Source organism: Terrapene carolina, unplaced genomic scaffold, assembly GCF_002925995.2.
Source record: "Terrapene carolina triunguis isolate 2854851 unplaced genomic scaffold, T_m_triunguis-2.0 Scaffold22, whole genome shotgun sequence".
In the NCBI taxonomy this organism is placed as follows: Eukaryota; Metazoa; Chordata; order Testudines; family Emydidae; genus Terrapene; species Terrapene triunguis.
Genome location: NW_020664373.1, coordinates 2,842,368 through 2,863,366, shown reverse-complemented (window position 1 = coordinate 2,863,366; position 20,999 = coordinate 2,842,368).

The following is a 20,999-nucleotide window of genomic DNA, read 5'->3' as shown; positions in this document are numbered from 1 at the left end:
AGAGTCAGCTCTTTACCTTACATCAAGGGTGATAATGTATGTATTCTTTTTGTATTCTGTATTAATCTCTGATGATCTTTGATTAAATAATTCCAACTGAGCCTGTTATTTGACAATCTGAAATTGTTGTTAACTTTGCACATGCAACACAAAGCAGAGTGGGTTCCTATTATTGATGTGTCAATGTGAGTTTCATGACAATAATACAATTAGATGATAAAATGAACTAATTGGCTACAATTGGGAGTTTGTAAGGGGAGTTTGTGGGAGGGAGTGTGTGGTGCTTTGCTTTGGTTGTGTGGGTGTAATTTTTTTTCTTGATGGGAGCTTAGGCAGGAAGGCAATGACAGCAAGAGAGGCAGCAGGGGTAGTGACCCAAGGAATGGAAGAAACCATGAAGATGCCTGGATGTGGAAGTGCAGGATGTATGTTATCCTGGAGTGGGTACTTGAAAAGTGCTTCATTTGTATGAAATATCGCCTGAGAGATCTGATAGAAAAGAAGATCTTAAGTTTGGAGATGCAGGTAAAAATTGTGGTTGAATTTCCAAGGGGATTTGATGATGATCAAGGGAAGGAAAGAGAAGGCTGAAGGGAAAACTCAAGACTTGCAGATGCAAGCTGGACTGGAGAACTGTGAGGGGAAGCTGCTGGATGAGGAAAGTGGCCAGAGGAAGCATGCGACTATGAGAACCAGGCAGAGGAAAAGACTGGCTAGTGAAGGAGAAATAAAGCTGAGGATTAGGTCTGCTGAGCTGTAAAATGAAAGGCAGTGGCAGGTAGTAACAGATGGTGGGAAAGCAAGGAAGAAGAGAAGAGCAGCTGGTCCTACAAAAAGAGGAGAAAAGGAAAGGAGTAATTGGAATTAGAGAAAGTTCAGAGCCCCAAGAGGACAGATGACTCTCAGAAGATTGCTAGAGAGAACAAAAGAAAAGACGACTTGAAGCCAGGAAAAAAAAAAACAGAAGGAGGAAGGCTGGAGAATTGCACTAACACCAGGAAGAGGCTGGTCTACATGATTGGAAACTCCCCACTAAGAAGAATGGACAGGCCTATCACCAGAGCTGATCAGGAGAATAGAAAGGCATGTTGTCTGCTGGGAGCTAAGATACAGTATGTGGACTTGAGTCTGAAGAGGATCCTAATGGAAGCAGGAAAGAATCCACTGATTGTCCTTCATTTGGGAAAAAATGATACTACTAGATTCTTTCTGAAACACATCAAGGGACACTATACCCGGCTGGGGAAGATGCTTAAAGAAATGGAGGCTCAGGTAATCTTCAGTGGGATTCTACCTGTCCCTAGAGGAGGAGAAAGAAGACAAGGAAAGATTATGAAGATCAACAGCTGGCACAGACAATGGTGCTATCAGGATGGCTTTGGGATGTTTGACCACTTGGAGGCATTCATGGACAGAGGACTGTTCTGATGAGATGGACTCCACCTGAATAGGGAGGGAAATAGACTTCTGGGGTGGAGGCTGATGAAACTGATTAAAAGAGTTTAAATTTGGAATTCAGGGGAAATAGTTGGGAGATGCTTGTGTAATCTCCACACCTAATTCTAGTATTGGGAGGGAGAGAAATCAAGTATGAGAGGATACAGCAAGGGAGAAAGGAAAAAAAAAGGGGTAGAAGAATGTACAGTAAGAGGAAAGATAGTGCCAATACCAATGACACTAACAGTCAGGGAGGCAATAATAGCTGTAGAATGACTGTACCTAATCCGGCAAGGAATCTGGATGAAGCCAAGCAGAAATAATTAAGTTGTCTGTACACCAAATGCATGGAGCTTGGGTAACAAAATGGAGGCACTAGAACTACTGGTACAGGAAGTGAAATTAGATATTATAGTGATGACAAAAACATGGTGGAATAGTAGTGATGACTGCAGCACAGGTATTGAAAGGCATGTTCTGTTCAGGAAAGACAGAAATAAAGGAAAAGGTAGTGGAATAGCATTGTATATTAATGGTGAAGTAGACTGTAAAGAAATTAGAAGTGATGGAATGGATAAAACAGGATCTGTTTGGGCCACAACCACATTGGAGAAGAAAGCTAACAGAGGTTGCACTGGGATAGTGCTTGTGGTGTGCTACAGACCACCAGGATCCAATTTGGATATGGATAGAGACCTCTTTAATATTTTAATGACATAAATACTACTTGGAATTGTGTGATCATGGGAGACTTTAATTTCCCAGATATAGTTTGGAGGACAAATACTACTAATAATGGTAGGACCCAGATATTCCTGGGTGATAGCTGACAGATTTCTTCACCAAATTGTCACCAAATCAACAAGAGATGATGCCATTTTAGATTTAGTATTGATAAGTAGCAAGGGCCTCACAGAAGAACTGGCTGTAAAGGACAACCTTGGTTTGAGTGATCATGAGCTAATTCAGTTTAAAGTAAATGAAAGAATAAGCAAAAATAGGTCTGCAACTAGTCCTTGATTTCAAAAGGTCAAACATAAAAAAATTAAGGGTGGTAGTTAGGGAAGTGGATGGGACTGAAGAAGTCAAGGATCTGAATATGGAGGAGGCGTGGAATTACTTTAAGAAAAAGTTCCAGAAACTATCTGAAACCTGCATCCCAAGCAAGAGGAAAATATTTGCAGGGAAGGGATGCAGACCAAACTTTTATATAACAACAACGAGGAGTCTGGTGGCACCTTAAAGACTAACAGATTTATTTGGGCATAAGCTTTTGTGGGTAAAAAACCCACTTCTTCAGATGCATGGAGTCCATGGTTTTTTACCCATGAAAGCTTATGCCCAAATAAATCTGTCAGTCTTTAAGGTGTCACCGGACTCCTCGTTGTTTTTGTGGATACAGACTAACACGGCTACCACTCCAAAACTTTTATATAGGGGCATTATGATATTTATTGTCTTAATAACCTTTTCTAATGGTTCCTAACATTCTGTTAGATTTTGGCTGCTGCTGCATACTGAGCAGATATTTTCATGACTCCAAGATCCCTTTCTTTCCTCTTCTTTTTGTGTTTCTGGTTGGAATTATGTTTTCCAGTGTGCATTACTTTGAATTTATCAATATTGAATTTCATATGCCATTTTGTTGCCCAGTCACCCAGTTTTGTGAGATCCTTTTGTAACTCTTCTCCCTTCCTGGTGTTTATGCCTCTGGTGTATTTATAGAAAACAATCATATCTGAGGGGAGATATGATTGAATTCATCTTTCTTAAACATGTGAGACCAGAATTGCATGCAGTATTCCAGATGAGGTCTCACCAGTGCCTTGTATAGTGGTAATAACACTTATATCTACTGGAAATCCCTTGCCTGATGAATTCTAGGATTTCATTAACCTTTTTCACAGCCAAATCACATCTTACCCATATCTTTTTTTAAGATTAATACTTTGTGCTTCTTTAGTTTTGGGCTGTAAAACAGGATCTACAGACATGCATTCATTCTTGTAACACTTTTCTAAACTATTTTTATTTTTCAACATCCTTTGTAAAATGTGGACACCCAGATCGAATGCAGTATTTCAGTAATGGCTTCACTAGTGCCATCTGCACTTCCTTGTAATAAATATTATCCTGTTTATCCAACCCAACATGGCATTTGCTTTTAGCCACCTCATTGCGTTGAAAGCTCATGTTCAGTTAGTTATCCACCATGACCATTAAGTCCTGTTCTGGTGAAATATAGTTTTCCAAAATATAGTCCCTTATCCTCAAAGTACTATCTGCATTCTTGTTTCTTACATATATGCATCTAGCACTATTAAAAAAAATAATTGTTCAAATGATCCCACCTTACTATCCAATCCAGATTGTTCTCTAGCACTAACCTGTCCTCACCATTGTTTTCTACCCTACAAATCAGTGTATCATCTGCAAATTTTACCAGCAATGATTTTATCAATGAACTAGGAGAAAATATAAAGATATTGAATAGCATTGGTCCTAGAACAGATCCCTGTGAAACCCTACTAGAAATAACTCCATTGAATGATTCTCCATATACAGTTACTTTGAGATATCAGTTAACCAGTTCTTAATCCGTTTAATATGTGCATTGATTTTGAATAGTGTTTATTTTTTAAATCAGAATGTCATTCACCATTAAGTAAAATACCTAACAGAAGCTGACTTGTAATCTCATTAAAAGAAATGAAATATGCTTGACAAGACCTATACTCCATAAAATAATGCAATTTACATTACTTATGATGCCATTGTTTAATTCTTTACGGATTGCAGCCTTTCCATGATTTCACCCAGGATCCATGGTAGGTATCCTGTTTATCCATTTAAAATACTGAAATAGCACTTGCTTTTCTCCTGTTCTCTGGAACATCCCCTATATTTCAAGATTTGTTAAATTTGAACAACAGTCAACATCAGTGGCTCAGAGTGTCCCTTAGACAATTCTTTGAAAACTCTTGGGTGCAAGTGATCCAGGTCTGCATATTTAAAAATGTTAACTTTAACAGTGGCCCTTTAACACACTGCATAATCACTGTTTGAATAAAAAATATTTCATTATTACTATAAGCCTTCAATTTCTTTCCAAAGAAAGAAGTATTTCTTGAACACTTATGCATTTTCTACACTGTTATTGACAATTTTACCATCGTTGTCTAGTAATGGTTCTGTACAATTTCTAGGTTTTCTTTTGTTCTTGTATATTAAAGTCCTTCTTATTATCAGTTTAAGTGGCATTGAAATGAAAAGATGGTAGACTCAAGAACTCCATCAATTCCTCAGTGTCTGTATTCAGCATTTTTTCCACTAGCATATATCTAGTCTTGCAGCCATTAGACATAAACCCAAGAGGTTATAGAAGTACCACCACCAACTTACAATGTTGCAAGTCAATGCAGAGGCATATCCACCAGGATGGAATTGAAAGTATTTATGTTACTGTTGTAAATATGGCTACATAGAGGGTAGTGCAGACACTGAATAATCTATACTCTTTTGCAGATACTGTTCCTCAACATTGTTCAACAAAAATAATTCAGAGAAAAGTGCCCTCTTTTGCACACATCAAAATTTTTCACCATATATTGTTTTTCAGTGTATCTGACAGATATGGGACACTCATTTTTAGAATTTTTATTTGAATCATAAAGGACATGTGTATACAACCCCAAAAGTTTAGAGAACTGTTTTAAGACTGGGCAATGTTGATGGAAGAGAATTTTTTTAAGATCAGAAACAAATTATAACACTCAAGTATGTGATTTGTTTGGTTAAGTAAAGGAGTGTGATTAGGAATTTGGATGATAGCCTAAATTTTGATTTTTGTGTGTTTATTTTGTAGCCTGCAAAACTGCCAAAGACTGCGACCAGTTCTAACAGGCTAGAAATGGATCCTGGTAGATGGGTGAAAGTCAGTAAGATGTCATTTGCATACACTAAAGTCTTATATTCAGAGATTCCTAATTTTATATCAGAGATGCATGGAGGAGCTCTAATTTCATTGCTAATGATTCCAGTACAACACTGGTTGGAATAAGAGAAGAGAAGGACAGTTTTGCTTAGTATTGTTCCTAAATGCGGATTATATTGTTAGCTGTAACAGAGATAATTGATTATTATCGATTAGATTACTGAAATCCATTTGTGTAATTTTTCCAAATTAAAACTTCTCTAGTATTGCAATTATGGATAGACATTTGTTTCCAATGAATGCCTTGTGGATTGCAGGTGAACATTTTATCAGAGTACGTGTGTCTATATATAAATGTCAAAGATTACCAAAAGAAAATTTTCCACTTTTGAAGTCAATCTGATCAGGGTGTATCAGTTTTATATCAATATTGAGGAAGCATAGGGTGTTAGTTTAAACAAGGCAGACCATCTCTATCTTTCATAGCTATGACAGTAATTAGACTAATTTTCGTATCCCATGAGAAGCTACCAGTTTTCAATTTCCCTTGAATCACAGGCTGGAATATAGGGTTTTGCAGATATTGAAATACTTTGTAGAACTCTGAGGGAAACCAGTTCAGATCTGGAGATTTGCCAGACAGCATAGATTTAATAATAGTTTGAATTTCCTCTTCTGAGGTACAACGTAAGAGCCAGATTCTGATCCCCTTGATTATGTTGACTCATATCTTATTTCATAGATATATCATTCAAGTCAATGAGACTATGGGTGGAGTATAGTGCTATCAATTGTAAAAGAATCAGGATCTGACCCTAAATTAATCATTCAAATTTGTTCTTTTAGGGTCTGATGTAACTAAGAACAAATTTTTAACCCACAAAGTCTTCACTTTAAATCCAGGACCTAAAGTTATCACAATATAAAGGCCTAGTATCCTGATTTTATCACAACCTTGAAATCATGGTGCATTTGTCTGTTAGAGAGATGGTTTGGGGTGGTTAATAGCCAAGTTGACTCTTCTTGCTGGAAGAGGAATTGACATCACGGTTTTGATTCATTGAGGAGCGCTGCTCTAAGGAGTTACAAAATAGCATTTTAGCAAAAGATACAGTGGTACTTACAGGAGCTGCAATGAAACTATGCATCCTTTCAATCCATTAATCAAAATGTTTACAGTTCCCGTTTTAAGGTAGCTGAAAAAATAATAAATATTGAGCAAAGAAAATTAATCTGTTTCTGCAGCTTTCTTCTGCACCAGTCTGGGACTGTTGGATAACCTTCCCTGTCAGGAGAGGCAAAGAGACAAAAGTGAAGAGCACATATTGCATATGCTACTTTCTCATCCAGTTTTTTTCTTTTCCTGAGTGGTGAATTACAGTATAGAGTATAGAAAAATGTGACCATGTAAAATAATGGCTGCTAGCACACTGGATCCTTGAACCGCCCCCCCCCCCACCCTCCCAAAAAATGAGTCAAAAATTCAAATGTTGGAATCAGACGACAGAGATGTCTAACTAAAGATGCAACCCTGTTCTTGCTGCCTGCTGTTTTGAAAAACAGTCACTCTCCCAAACTATTCTGTGTATATTTATATCAGAGATAAAAGATGGCTCGCAAAATTTCCCAAGCCAAATGCTCTGGGTCCAAGATATTCTAAAGTTGGAAAAAGAGTGAGAGAGCTAATCTTTAGAAAGATAATGTGATAGCGTTACAAAGATGTAACAAATTCCAGAAAATACTAGAAAACAGAGTGATGTAATCAAAACCAGAAACTGCTGCAACAACCTCAGGATACTGGATCTTATAGAAAGTTCTGAAGAGCATGCTTAGCATATTGGAGGTTCAGGCCTTCATTTGCTGAAAGCTAGACTCCCAAGCTTTAGTGTGTGAATTTGACAGGGGCTCTGAAGAAGAGCGAGCTGGTTTATAACCTTTTCCTATCAATAATGGCAGCTGTTCCAGTCTTCTTACATTCAAGACTTTAAGATACCCACAAATGTCTGGTCGCAGATGCTTACAGACCGCTAAACTGAAATGGGACAGACATCATTTTTAGAACAGGACTGGAAAAGGTTTTAATTTGTAAAAAAATCAACAGCTTGCTAAAAAAAAATTATCAAATGTTCAGATTAAAAAAAAATGCCTGTGGGCTGAAAAACAAATGAACAAGAATTCAGGAGACATTTCAGCCCAAAGAATAATTTTTTTCAGAAAGCTATAAGCATCTGAAAATAGTATTTTATAATAAAATTGCTTTCTCACTCATAACTACAAGGTTGTTAGCTCAAAAATAAATTCCATCATTGTAGGAAAATATGCACTAGCATAATACAGTTCACAAGTTCAAAAATGTAGTTTCTTGTCATACATCTCAAGACTTTCCAGCCCTGACCTTGTATTTGGTGTACTATAGAGCATCTTTGAAGAGCATAGAGCATGTTCACAGTGTTACTGAGGAGGTCTTGGTTAAAAACATTGAAACACATGATAAACTGTTATTTTATAAACCATGTTTCATGCATATTAGAATTCTTTTGCACTTTATATCTTTGCATACCTTGGGCACAAAACTTTGGTTTGCAATAATTCTGGTATTCCAATAAACTTTGCAATAATTCCTAGTATCCCTCAAGTAATTGTTTTACACATTCTCTCTCGGTGCTTTTATTTTGGTATTTGTAGAATTTTAAAATTAAAATTCTGCAACATTCCAGGAGAAGTTACTAGAAGAGTCCTGAGTTCTGAATCAGATTATTTTTGTCAGGTAAAATGGAATCTGCAAAAATGAAATGTACATCAAATGCAATTGTATATGCTAAATTACCAATACCATTTGTCTTACTTCATTATTTATTCTTAGAATTATGATAGTACCAAAAGACCCCAAGCAAGATAAAGGCCCCATTGAGCTAGACACTGCACAAATACATACTAAAGGCATGTTTAAAGGGTGAGTTAGTTCATGGCAAGCCATCGTGTGAATCCACAGTAAGCGGCCTTGCTGCAAATTAATATTGCCATTTACTCAAACCCTAAGACACACACCTTATTCATAGATTCATAGATTCTAGGACTGGAAGGGACCTCGAGAGGTCATCGAGTCCAGTCCCCTGCCCGCATGGCAGGACCAAATACTGTCTAGACCATCCCTGATAGACATTTATCTAACCTACTCTTAAATATCTCCAGAGATGGAGATTCCACAACCTCCCTAGGCAATTTATTCCAGTGTTTAACCACCCTGACAGTTAGGAACTTTTCCCTAATGTCCAACCTAGACCTCCCTTGCTGCAGTTTAAGCCCATTGCTTCTTGTTCTATCCTCAGAGGCTAAGGTGAACAAGTTTTCTCCCTCCTCCTTATGACACCCTTTTAGATACCTGAAAACTGCTATCATGTCCCTGAAGAGTTTGTAGTTTAAACTCCCAAGGTGTGGGGAAAGGAAGTATCATTATCCCCATTTTTCAGATGGGGAAGTGAAACAAAGATTAAGCAATTTGCTAAAGTGTGTAGCAAGGTGGCTCTTGAACCTGCCTTTTCTGAGTCCCAGTTTAGTGTTTTAGCCACACGACTGAATGCTCTCCAGTGTGCAAGGAACATCTAATCTGCTACTTTCTCTACATCTTGCTAGTTTGCAGACCTACTGCTACTAACTGTGGAGGTGAGTCAGGTTGGGAGGGTTCCCATCAGGATGGAAGCAAAGGAATTCAAGGTTCATTGCACCTTAATTCTGAGCAGCTAGAATCTCTCCTTTGTCCCTGGTACCATGATCCTAGCTAACCCCCCCAAAACTTTTAATAAACATGCCAGTTTCTAGACACCATCTTTCTGGAAATTACCCAGACTCCTAAGGGATAAATGGATTATAAAGGCATTCCTCGTTTCTACATTAAATCCTCAGCAGAAGCTGTTGTAAAATTTGGATATCAGAAAGTGGCCCAGTTTCTCAGCTGATATAAATCTGCATAATTCCTTACAGTCTTCCACTGGCAGTATATGTAATTGCTAGGCACCAAATTGTATGTACTGTTTACCTGCATCATTTTGATAGTATATACATTACCGAAGTCCATAGTAAAAAAGGATAAATGCATTCCTGGTATTAAATAAATAAGTAAAAAAATTAGTGTATGTACATATATACAAAATTTTGATCATCAGTTTTATTTTCTTTGCCACTAGAATGAGAAATGCCAAAGCTTGACCAAACCTAAGTGTCTGGAATCCTACTGATGCATAAGAAGGTGTATCCCCCAAGGTCTCCCTCTTATCACCCTTTTCTGCAATGTATTTTAATAAATGGGTTTAGAACTCCTACACTTCCAATATTATCACTGGTGCTGTTTACCTCTTCACCTGCCATGGCTCCTCCCAGCTAGGATATATCTGCAGACTTTCATCCACAAGAGCTATCACCCATTGTGACACCCAGCTGTCATTCCATTGTGATTTGCTCTTCCATTTTCCTTTGATTCCACTCTGGCTTGCCTCTCTCCAGCTAGCTGGCTAGCCTCTCTTGCATCCTTTGTGCTAAAACCCACTCTTGCCTTTTATGTCAGTCTCACTGATATGTCTGTCTGCTTACATGGTAGTCAGCATTTAGACCAACTTCTGTCACCCTCAGTGACATCTTTCAAAGATGATTACATGCCTTGCTGTTCATAAACCTGCAAACATGTCCATGCTGTTCTCATATTAGCACTAGCCAATAAAGAAAAGTTGAAACACTTGTATTATAGAAATAAAACTATCATCCAGTGGCTTTCCAGTTGTGATGATTCTTGGGGTAGTGTAGTCTTTATTTAGTTTGAGTTGATATATTAATCAATAGTCCTATGTGTCCCTTGTGAGTGAGTCTATCTCGCATGCTGCTACAGTTTTAAAATCAGCAGTTTGGGAATTACCTGAGGGATGTCCTCAGGTCTGGAGACTCAAGGAGCACGTGAAAAACAAATACAGTAACCACAAGCACATCTACACTTGAATAACTGTGCTTTTATTACACATTTAATTAAGCAGATAATCAATGTCACAATAATGAATACATAAATGAAACCCAAGAGAGCCTGTGAAATACTCAGAAATGTACTCATACTCACATCCCCAAAGATATCATGGAGTTGGGTGGATCTCTCAACGGGTGGTCATTGGTGGAGGATCTCCTGTTGGGGGTCTTCCCTCCTTATCCATACAAGGGAACCCTTTTTATCTGGTGTTATAATCATACCCAACACCTTATGTATATGCATGAGGTGTCCAACCCCCTTTACCTTATCTATACTTACACACCTCATAAACTTTGGGGTGCCCGCCTTTCATAGCTTATCCTCTTAGTTCCCCTTTTTCTCATTATGCATCTATGTAAACAAGTCCCCATGGTAACCTGTAGTTACTGCAGAAATTCTCATGATGTTACAATTGTACATTGTGGCACACTTTCCAGAACATCACCCATTGACACATTCTTTACAGTAATCTTGTAATTTTCCTGCTATGTTATTCCTGAGTCACCTACTTATGTCAACCCTCCTTGGCCTGAGGCCTAATATTGCTAAGCTGAAATCTTACAGGCATTAACCTGCAGACCTTGCATTATTTATATACCTAATACATACTCAGTGAGGAATCCCTGTGGCACCCTAGAGACTAACAAATGTATTTGGGCAATTCAATCATGGTGGATGTGGCCCATTCCCAACAGTTGACAAGAAGGTGTGAGTATCAACAGAGGGAAAATTATTTTTTGTAGTGATCCAGCGACTCCCAGTCTTTATTCAGGCTTAATTTGATGGTGTCCAGTTTGCAAATTAATTCCAGTTCTGCAGTTTCTCATTGAGGTCTGTTTTTGACGTTTTTTTGTTGAAGAATGGCCACTTTTAAGTCTGTTATTGAGTGTCCAGGGAGCATTGAAGTGCTCTCCTATTGGTTTTGAATGTTACAATTCTTGATGTCTGATTTGTGTCCATTTATTCCTTTGCATAGAGACTGTCCGGTTTATCCAATGTACATGGCAGAGGGGCATTGCTGGCACATGATGACATATATCACATGTGCCAGCAATTAAATAAAAACAACTGGCTACAATAGCCAGGATTGTGAGTCACTTTGTTACCCTCACTTCCCCCAAATGAGTGACACTTGCTTGTGCTTAATTGGGTATCAGCTTCCTGACACCATCATCCTGTTAGCCACCCAAGAGCTCTCCTCTGAGCTATGCCAGCCCTTACTTTGCCCTGTAGATTGACAATGAATGCATAATAGTGAAAATAATCATAAGTTTATTATCAAAGATTCAAGAGACAGATGAATAAACATCCTTTGTCTGCCAGGAAACCTGTTTCTCCACCTCTGCTGTGCTACAGCATCTAAGAACATAGTTTCTGTATACATACATAACTCCTTACATAGTGTCTGTACATACATTGTACAACAATAACAATGACCAGTGTGACCCTGGCTTTCACTTAGGACCTCACATGACATTTTTTAGTAAACTAGAATGTACAGACGAGAATCAGATATTCCTGTAACACTTTTGACAGTTGGAATTAAGGGGATTCTTGGGTCATACTAATGCAGGATGAGTCCAAAGAGCTAGCAACTGGCAAATGGAAGGCCCCAAATGAAATCTCAGCACTATTTTTCCATTATGATATTGAGCCACCAGGATGGGATTTCCCAGCAATCCTCTCCACTTATTCACTTCTTGAGCCCACATCAAAGCCAATTGCCTTCTCCCCCAAATAGTGATCTGAAAGAACTGTCATTTTACCCATTTTGGGGGGCAACGGGTAAAACAATATCAATTTTTAATATTATTAGGCCAAAGAAATATGTTGTGGGCATTTCAATCTACATTTGTTTCATTGTTTAATTCTTTTCCCTCACTAAATTTTGTTTGTTTGTTTTGTTTTGCTTACATCTTCTCTCTTCAGTGCTTTTTCTCCCTAGAGTGTCTCTCTCTGTAGCACTGCAATTATGATAGAGATTATTATAATGTCAAAAAAGAAAAATATATATGTGGTGTAACAAGTCCCAGAAAGCATATTGAAAGAGAAAGTATAATCAATTAAGTATAGCTAGATAGACAGACAGACAGACGATATAGGGATTTAAAACCAGCATAATAAAATGACACAAAAGACAGTAGCTGATTTGATTGAACACTTTTTCCTCAGCCCAGGAAACTACAGCAAAGTGGAATTTAAATTTTAAGTGGCTAAATTCTGTTTTTAGGCTGAAGGTAATAAACATTAATTGAAAATATAAAACCTAGGAATCATAAATTAAAATTTAATCTCTTTGTGCACACTAACAGTTTATATTAATTCTTCTTGCCTCCTTTAGAATAGGGTTAGCCAGTAATGTTTTGAAGCTTCAAGTTATTTAGTAGTTTGTGCAGTTGTTAAATTACTCATTTTTTCCTTCCGATATACATCCAAACTAATTAGCCTCATGGAAGCTGAGGTGGATGTTTTTCTGCTTATCTGAATACTTTTCAGAGCATATACCCACACACACAACGCTTCATGTAGAAGTGCCTGGCTTAGTTAAGAACATAAGAATGTAAGAATTGCCATACTTGGTCAGACCAATGGTCTATCTAGCCCAGTATCCTGTTTTACAACAGTGGCCTATGCCAGGTGCTTCAGAGGGAATGAACAGAAAAGGTAATCATCAAGTGATCCATTTTATGATGTTATTTTAACACAATTCTAGAATCTGGCCAGAAGGACAGGTATAATGTTCAATGACGTCCTGGACAGAAAAGAAAGAAAGAAAGAAAGAAAGAAAGGAAAAATCTGGTGCTTCCCATTTTGTTGCTAAACTAGGAGTTAGAAGAGGTTTTAAACTAAATCAGAGGTGAGGCCTGTTTGAATAAAACAATAAATGAAATAAGTAGTGTGATTACCATTAACTGTAAAAAAGAACAATAAGTCAGTAGTGTCCATGCATAACAAAATAGGGAATGTCAATCAAACATTTAGCAATAACTCGAGAATTTGCGTATTAAAGGAATCTGCCCCTTTGAGAAGGCAAAACTCACATGAGCAGATGTGGCAAGGCTATTTGTGCAGGGGTCTTTCATTCTGAAATGCTGTTATTGCTTACTTGGATTGTAAGATTTGTGTCTGAGGTCATCTTATTGTTATCTTTGTGTACTGCGCATGGCACAAAGGGGCCTAGGTCATGACTGAATGCATACACACCTACATCAGGCACAGACAGGATCTAGGGGTAAAGATCTAGGGACTTTGCAGGGGGAGGAGGACTGTAAAGAAAATAACTCATGGTGCAATAGTACTTATCCTATGGAATTCCCTAACTGGCCTGGTAGTGCAAAGGGCACCAAAGCAGTGGTGCAAAGGGTGCTGGATGGGAGGGGGGACAGGGGCAAAGATTTGGCCTTGTATGTCAGAATAAGTTAGAAATCCAAATTCTCCCTAAAAATATATATTTGCCAATCACTAAAATTAGATTTAAATTCCCTGTTATGGAAAACTGCCATATCTCATCCACATGCCAGTGATCAATTCACTGGTGTCTCGCTGTCTCAGATGCATCAGAAACACAAAGCTGGGGACAAATGTTACACTTTCTATAACGCTGTGTCTAGTTAGAAGTTCTGTAACGATGGCTACCCCCAACTGTTAAACATATATCACACAGAATCACATGGAGAACAGCAGCATCACGTAAGGAGCTATTCTGACTCTGCTGCTTTGTGAGTTCTGAATCTAATTACTGTGGCTCAGTTAATTTCAATGCCCAGAAGGACGGTGTCTCACTTGCTCAGTGACAGCCAAGGAGACAGGGATGGGGAAGCAAGTCTCAGGGCTCTGGAATAATTACAATGTAACACCATTGAAGCCAATGGAATGAATCACTTATGTAAAGTTAAGCACATATACCTCTACCCCGATATAACGCGACCTGATATAACACAAATTCGGATATAACGCGGTAAAGCAGCGGGGTGCCCCGGGCCCTTTAAAGCGCCGCCTGAGCCCCGCTGCTTTACCGCGTTATATCCGAATTCGTGTGGAGCCCCGGGCCCTTTAAATCCCCGCCCGAGCCCAGCTGCTGGAGCCCGGGGCTCCGGCAGCTGGGCTCGGGTGGGAATTTAAAGGGCCAGAGGCTCCGGCCACTGTGGGGAGCCCCGGGCCCTTTAAAGCGCCGCCTGAGCCCTGCTGCCGGAGCCACGACGGCGATTTAAATGGCCCGCGTTATATCAGGGTAGAGGTGTATATAAGTGTTTGTAGGATCAAGGATCTGGAGAGATTTTTGAGGCAATGCCACTAAAAAGTCTAGAAAATATTAGCTAATATCAACAACTAAGCCAGAGGCATAGAAGAAATATTATTATAGTTTTCCATTCTGTATTGTATGTGTGTATTACAACCACATTCCACCATCTCCTGAAAACTATCTCCTTAAATATCACCTTTTTTAAAAAGTAGCACCTGTAATATTTACAACACAAACTTTTCTGTAAACTCTGGTAATGAGATTCTGTAACAGAAGAGATGAGGGATAAAGTCTAATTGCTTTTCCGACTCCAGAGATTCTAAGTGAAGTTTTAACATCTGGCACCATTCCATATCCTCAAAGAGCTACTGGATTTCAGGGAAGAGTCACTACTGTGATCTTGCAAGCACGGGACACCCTTTTGACATTCAGTTTATTTTAATGACTTTTTGTATCTCTTAACATTTGATACATTTTAACATTATGTACTGTAGATAAATTCCTGTCCTGCCCCTCAATAACAGCAGTAGTCTAGATAAATATGTTTTTGTTGCTTACTGTGAAGGTAAAATACACAAATAAACTGCATGACAAAAAGATTTATGATTACAAAATAATCTGTAATAATAATAATAATAATAATAAATAATAATTAATAATAATATTGCCTCTCCCAAGAGAATGTGCTATTACTGCATATAAGTGGTCTGTAACAGTAGCTATTCATTCTTATAACAGTCTTAGACATCCAGTGGCTGGTTAGGTTAATCTTGGCAAATATTCCTTTTGGATACTTTGAAAAATATATTATGTATTTTCTTTCTTTCTTTCTTTCTTTCTTTCTTTCTTTCTTTCTTTCTAGAGTCATTCCTCTGTGTCCAGGAGGTCATCAAACATCGTACCTGGCCTTCTGGCCAGATTCTAGAATTGTTTTAAAATAACATAATAAAATGTGAATGTATATAAATTGTTACTTTCTCTACAGTTATGAGCTAATTTTACTTTGATTTCTGTGGGGCTGTTTACATTACTATTCTCAGTTATATCATGTTTTTTTCTGGTCTAAATGTACTGTTCTTAAATTAATCTGTGTTCTAATCTGTTCAGAAAATTAACCTGGATAAGAATCAATTTTCACAGAGCAATGTTAAAACAAAAGGTTCTTTCTTAGGACCAGGTGTTACTTGGCAGCAAACTAGAGGAATTCTCTGTAGCCCTAGCATTTCTGAATTATGGACCTAGGTCTTATTGAGTACACAAGTTTAATTTATTTTAAGATATATTACATTTTCAAAACAAATTTTCACCAGTTTTGTTTTTTCCAATATGAGGCTTTTCTTAGTGACTGACGTGAGGTATGCTTTGAGAAATTCTGTGATATAGCATGGACTCCTTCAGTTTTAAAGATTCTCGCTTCTGAATTCAATTGTTTTGTGACTTGATCAAAATGTCACTTTGCTGTAAATAAATAAACAAACAGACTGCATAATTGCCCCTGAAGAACATACCGAGGGGATTGTTTCATCTATCTTGTGCTGAGTAGTAACATTAGAGGACTCCATGATTCTAAAATTAAACTGGCTGTTTCCTAAGAGAGCTATTTATAGAAGTGCTGAAAGAGCAGCTAACATTCTAGGCATGTGCACACAGACTAGCTTCCTGGTGCCTCCTCCAAACTCTTCTCTCTCACAATCTGTACTCCTCCCTTCAAGTGCCATGCAGGTTGTGATGTCTTTCCTTTTAACAATTTTTGCTGTTGTATCTTTTGTGCAAGCATTTGCTGACTTGCTGGGGCCAGATGTTACTAGTACATAGCCCACCCTAGGGACATGGGTCCAGATTTTTAAAGGTGTTTAGATGTCATTGCATTCAACACTGCAACACCTAACTGACTTAGGAGCCTAAATCATATTTGCAAAAGTAATTTAGGCACTTAAGGAGTCTAAATCCCATTGACTGTAAATGGGATAATGGCTTCTAACTGTCTACATCCCTTTTGAAAATGAGATTTAGGTTCCTAAATCATTTAGGCATTGCAATGCTGAGCACAGCAATGCCTAAATACCTTTAAAAATATGGGCCATTGCCTTTACCACCAGCTCATTGCAGCCTTTTTGGGCTTATCGTCCTTCAAGTGTGCTGGTCTTCTTGTTGTTGTTATCACTGTTGGTGAGGGACTTGTTTTCACTCTGTTGCTGCCTTCATTCAGTTGGGTGGCATCCTGTTCGTCCCCTGCATTGTTTGTATATCTTGTTTCTGACTCATGTCAGATCAGCTGATGGCTGAGGCTCTTTCTAAATCTTGGCCTTAGCTCTGTCTGAGCAGATGTGTCAGTTTTCTGCCTCTACTCTGCAGTTATCTTCAGTTTTGACTCCACCACTGTACTAGTCTGTAGCTACTTCGTGTGCATGTACCCCACTCCAGCTTGGACTGTTGCCTTTTGCTATTCATTGTGGGTCTGTGTAATAGTTGGACCCATGCCTGCTCACTTGTATGTAGTGGCCTCAGGTCCTTGGCTCCTTTGTTAAAGCAGACTGCCGGCTTAGATTGGTGTTCTCTGAACTGTTTCTGTGTCCTGTTTCTCATTTCTCTGCTGGGTTGCTGCAGACTACCCTCATGGGAAACAGAGTTTTGGTTTTCTGACTGTGACAGTCTGTACCCTTATGTTCACCCTTTTTACACAACTATGATAAATTTTGTACAAAGTATGCTGAACATTATTGTCCTGGTAAAATATGTGTGTCAACATTGTATGTAAAGTGAGAAAATTCTACTGTTTGACTTTAATGAGACATGCTCCAAGCAGGTACAAACCAGTTCCTCAGAGACAAAAGACACATTGCTGCCTCAGCCTGGTATAAAAAAAATCAAATGGACTATCACCTTATTAAGCAGCCATTCTTTGGCAGGAAGAAGGGTGAGTGAGAAATTTTCATCTTGGCAATGGAACACCTGGAGGTTCCCATGTAAACAGACTGGCTGTCATCTAAACCCCAGCTGGAGATGATTCTCAAAGAGGAGGAAAAGATATAAAACTTAGTAACAGAGACCCTAAATCACCTTTCTCTCCTCAGCTCTACTCATGGCACCAACGTTTGAAAGCCAAAGGAAGAATCATTGAATTAGGGAAGGGTCCTTGCTGAAGGAATTCAGCCAGACTAATGTAAGCGTGTGGTAAGAAAAATCGTTTTGCTTTAAATTCACTTAGCTTGTTAAATTAGGTATTAGTTTGTGATTTACCTTTTATTTCTTTGTAACCAATTCTGACTTTTATGCGTTATTACCTGTAATCACTTAACATCTATCTTTCTGTAGTTAATAAGCTTGTTTTATTGTTTTACTAAACTGGGTTGTGTTTGGATTGAAGGGTTTCGGAACCTCCATTTGAGATAACAGTGTTTGTGCATATTATTTTCTATTAATGAAATTATGGACTTTCTATAAGATTGTATTGTCCAGGACGCTACTGGGCAGTACAAGACGCACATTTCTGGGAACAAATCTGGGACTGAGAATTTGCTGGTGTCACTCTGCTATATAAATCAATGAGCTAGAGCACTCATATCATTTTGCATGGTAGAGGCTGTGTGTGAACAGGCCAAGAGTGGTTGTTCTCACACCAAAGCAGTGTAAAAGGCCCCCAGGTTGGAGAGCTGAGAGGGCACAGCTGTTCAACCTCCAGATTGTACTATGGATAATGTCACACTGACTCATCAGTCCCTGTGTTGGGCTAGTACCTAGTCCCTGGAAGGATGTATTATGATGGCTCAGCATTGCCAGGTAGGGATCCCTTCTTGTCTATTTTGTCTAGGTCATCAGTCTCTTAGCTATCTTTACTGCTGATTCTGCCTTCCCATTGTTTTGGGGGAAAACATCAGGTATTCAAGTTAGCATTTGGCACTGATTTTTTTGAATTCTGTTGCAGTGTATTGTGGCCCAGTGTCCAAGCATAGAATGCCTTGCAAAATGTGCCTTCAATTGCACACCTCGTGCAGTTCCATGCACACTCTCAGTTGGGCATTCATGCCTGGCCAGTAGATACACACCCAGACATAGGCACTGACTTCCCTTCTTTCCTATGGGTGCTCAACTCCCCTCTGCTCCCGGCCCTGCCTCACTCCACCCCTTCCATGAGACTCCTCCCCTGCCCTGCCTCTTCCCACCCCTGACCCACCCCCATTCCAACCCCTTCCCCAAAGGCCCCACCCCAACTCCACCTCCTCCCTGCCCCCATTCCAACTCCTTCCCCAAATCCCCGCCCCAGCCCCGCCTCCTCCCCCGAGCGCACCACATTCCCGCTCTTCCTCCTCCCTCCCGGAGTGTGCTAATGCTGCCAAACAGCTGTTTGGTGGCAGCCAGGCGGTAAGCGCTGGGAGGTAGGTGGAGGAGCAGGAACGCAGCATGCTCAGGGGAGGAAGAGGTGGGGTGGGGGGCGAGGGGAGCTTGGCTGCCAGTGGCTGCAGAGCACCCATTAATTTCCCCCCATGGGTGCTCCAGCCCTGGAGCACCCACGGAGTTGGCGCCTATGCACCCAGGCATGTCTCTATCCCCAGGTGTGAAGCATGAATCTGTCTCATGTCAACTTTTAAATCTGATGGGATTACAGCTAGGTCTGTTTTAAATAAAACCACATCTTGCTCACACAGCACATCCCTTACCTGGTAGTAGGGGTAACCTTCTGTGACACTTGGTCCTTATGATATGGCTAACTCTGGAGTTGCAACAGATTTACTTCCTGTATAACCCCACCTGTTTGGTACGTTGTTAAATTGCTTTGAGCCTCCCATCTAAGATGTGATGATATTTTAGCCTCCTGGGCAGTACCTAACAGTGATGCAGTCTCAATATGTATTTTAGTCATTTAGGTGCACTCAGCAGAGGTTTCTTTATGATGCTTTCTAATGGCTTGTGATCAAATTACACATCCATCTTGTGCCCAGCAGTGAACCGATGGAATCATTCCATTCCAAATAGCACAGCCAGGAGCTCCTTTTCTATCTGAGCATGTCTGATGTATTACATGTTGGGTAATAAGATGAGAGGACTCCATGTTTCTAAAATTAAACGCTTCCTTCCTGCAACATGTTCTCCTCCCTCCAAGTTCGATGCAGGTTGCTACCGAGTTCATTCACATTCAGATCTCATCCTTCTTGTATAGGAGGTCAGCTGCTTTTGCACACCATCTTCAACCTTTCTGAGGCCTGTGTGTGGCTTTTCATAGGGTTAAGATCCACATATGGTAAGAGGATGTGGATTGGGCTGGCTGGGGGCAGAAGTGGACACCCATGTACTATGATACATAAGAGTACCTTGATGGGTGATGGATGGATAGATACTGGAGAGGCTGGTGGACACACATTTTCTCCTTTGGCACAGCAGAGATTAACCTGAGGGTTGAGGATTTCTGGGGCTCCTTCAGCCCTGGAGGCAAGCCCCACAGCCATTTCCTGGGGAGGGCAACCCCCCCCCCTTGACAGAACAATTGGGGAGAAACTCTCTGAGGGGATCTTCACAGAGGTTTTATCCACTTTAATCCCCTCCCATGGGTTTTAGCACAGAAAGGGCCAAGCTGGCCCATATATACTTGTTGACATGCTAAACAGTGAACAAAAAATTAAAATACTGTGCCACTTGCTGAAAAATAATACAGATCTGTGTAAAATCTGCATATATATTGAGGAATTGGTTAGTTCCTTGTTGATTGTACATAGGCGCCGATTTTCCCTCTGTCTGGTGGGTGCTCGACCCCGCCCCGCCCCTGGCCCCACCCCGCCCTGCCTCTTCCCTCCCCTGCACCACCCTCTCCCCACCCCCATTCCACTCCTTCCCCAAAGTCCTCGCCCCACCCCGCCTTTTCTCAACCCAGCTCCGCCCCTTCCCACCCCCCTTCTACTCCCTTCCCCCAAGTCCCGCCCCTACCCTGCCTCTTCTCCTCCTCCTCCCCTGAGAGTGCCGCGTCCCTGCTCCTCCCCCTCCCTCCAGGAAAGTCCTAAGCGCCGCCAAACAGCTATTAGGTGGCAGGGGGGCGGGAAGTGCTGGGAGGGAGGGGGAGAAGCGGGGACACGGCGCACTCGAGGGTGGGGGAGAAGAAGGAGGCAAGGAGGGGGCAGCTTGGCTGTCGGTCAATATGGAGCACCCGCTAATTTTTCCCCGTGGGTGCTCCAGCTCTGAGTTTCCAGTCCTGGGTCAGATTTTTCAGAAGCGTTCAGAACTCAATGGGAGTCTGGCCACTTCCTATTTCTCTTTTGAAAATCTGGCCCATTCTGGTACAAATTCTGCCCTCATTCCCACCCATGTGACACCAGAATATTTTTCCATTCTATTGTTCCTTAGCCCAATCCTAAAAACTCTTACTCACATTGGTTTCAATGAGGATA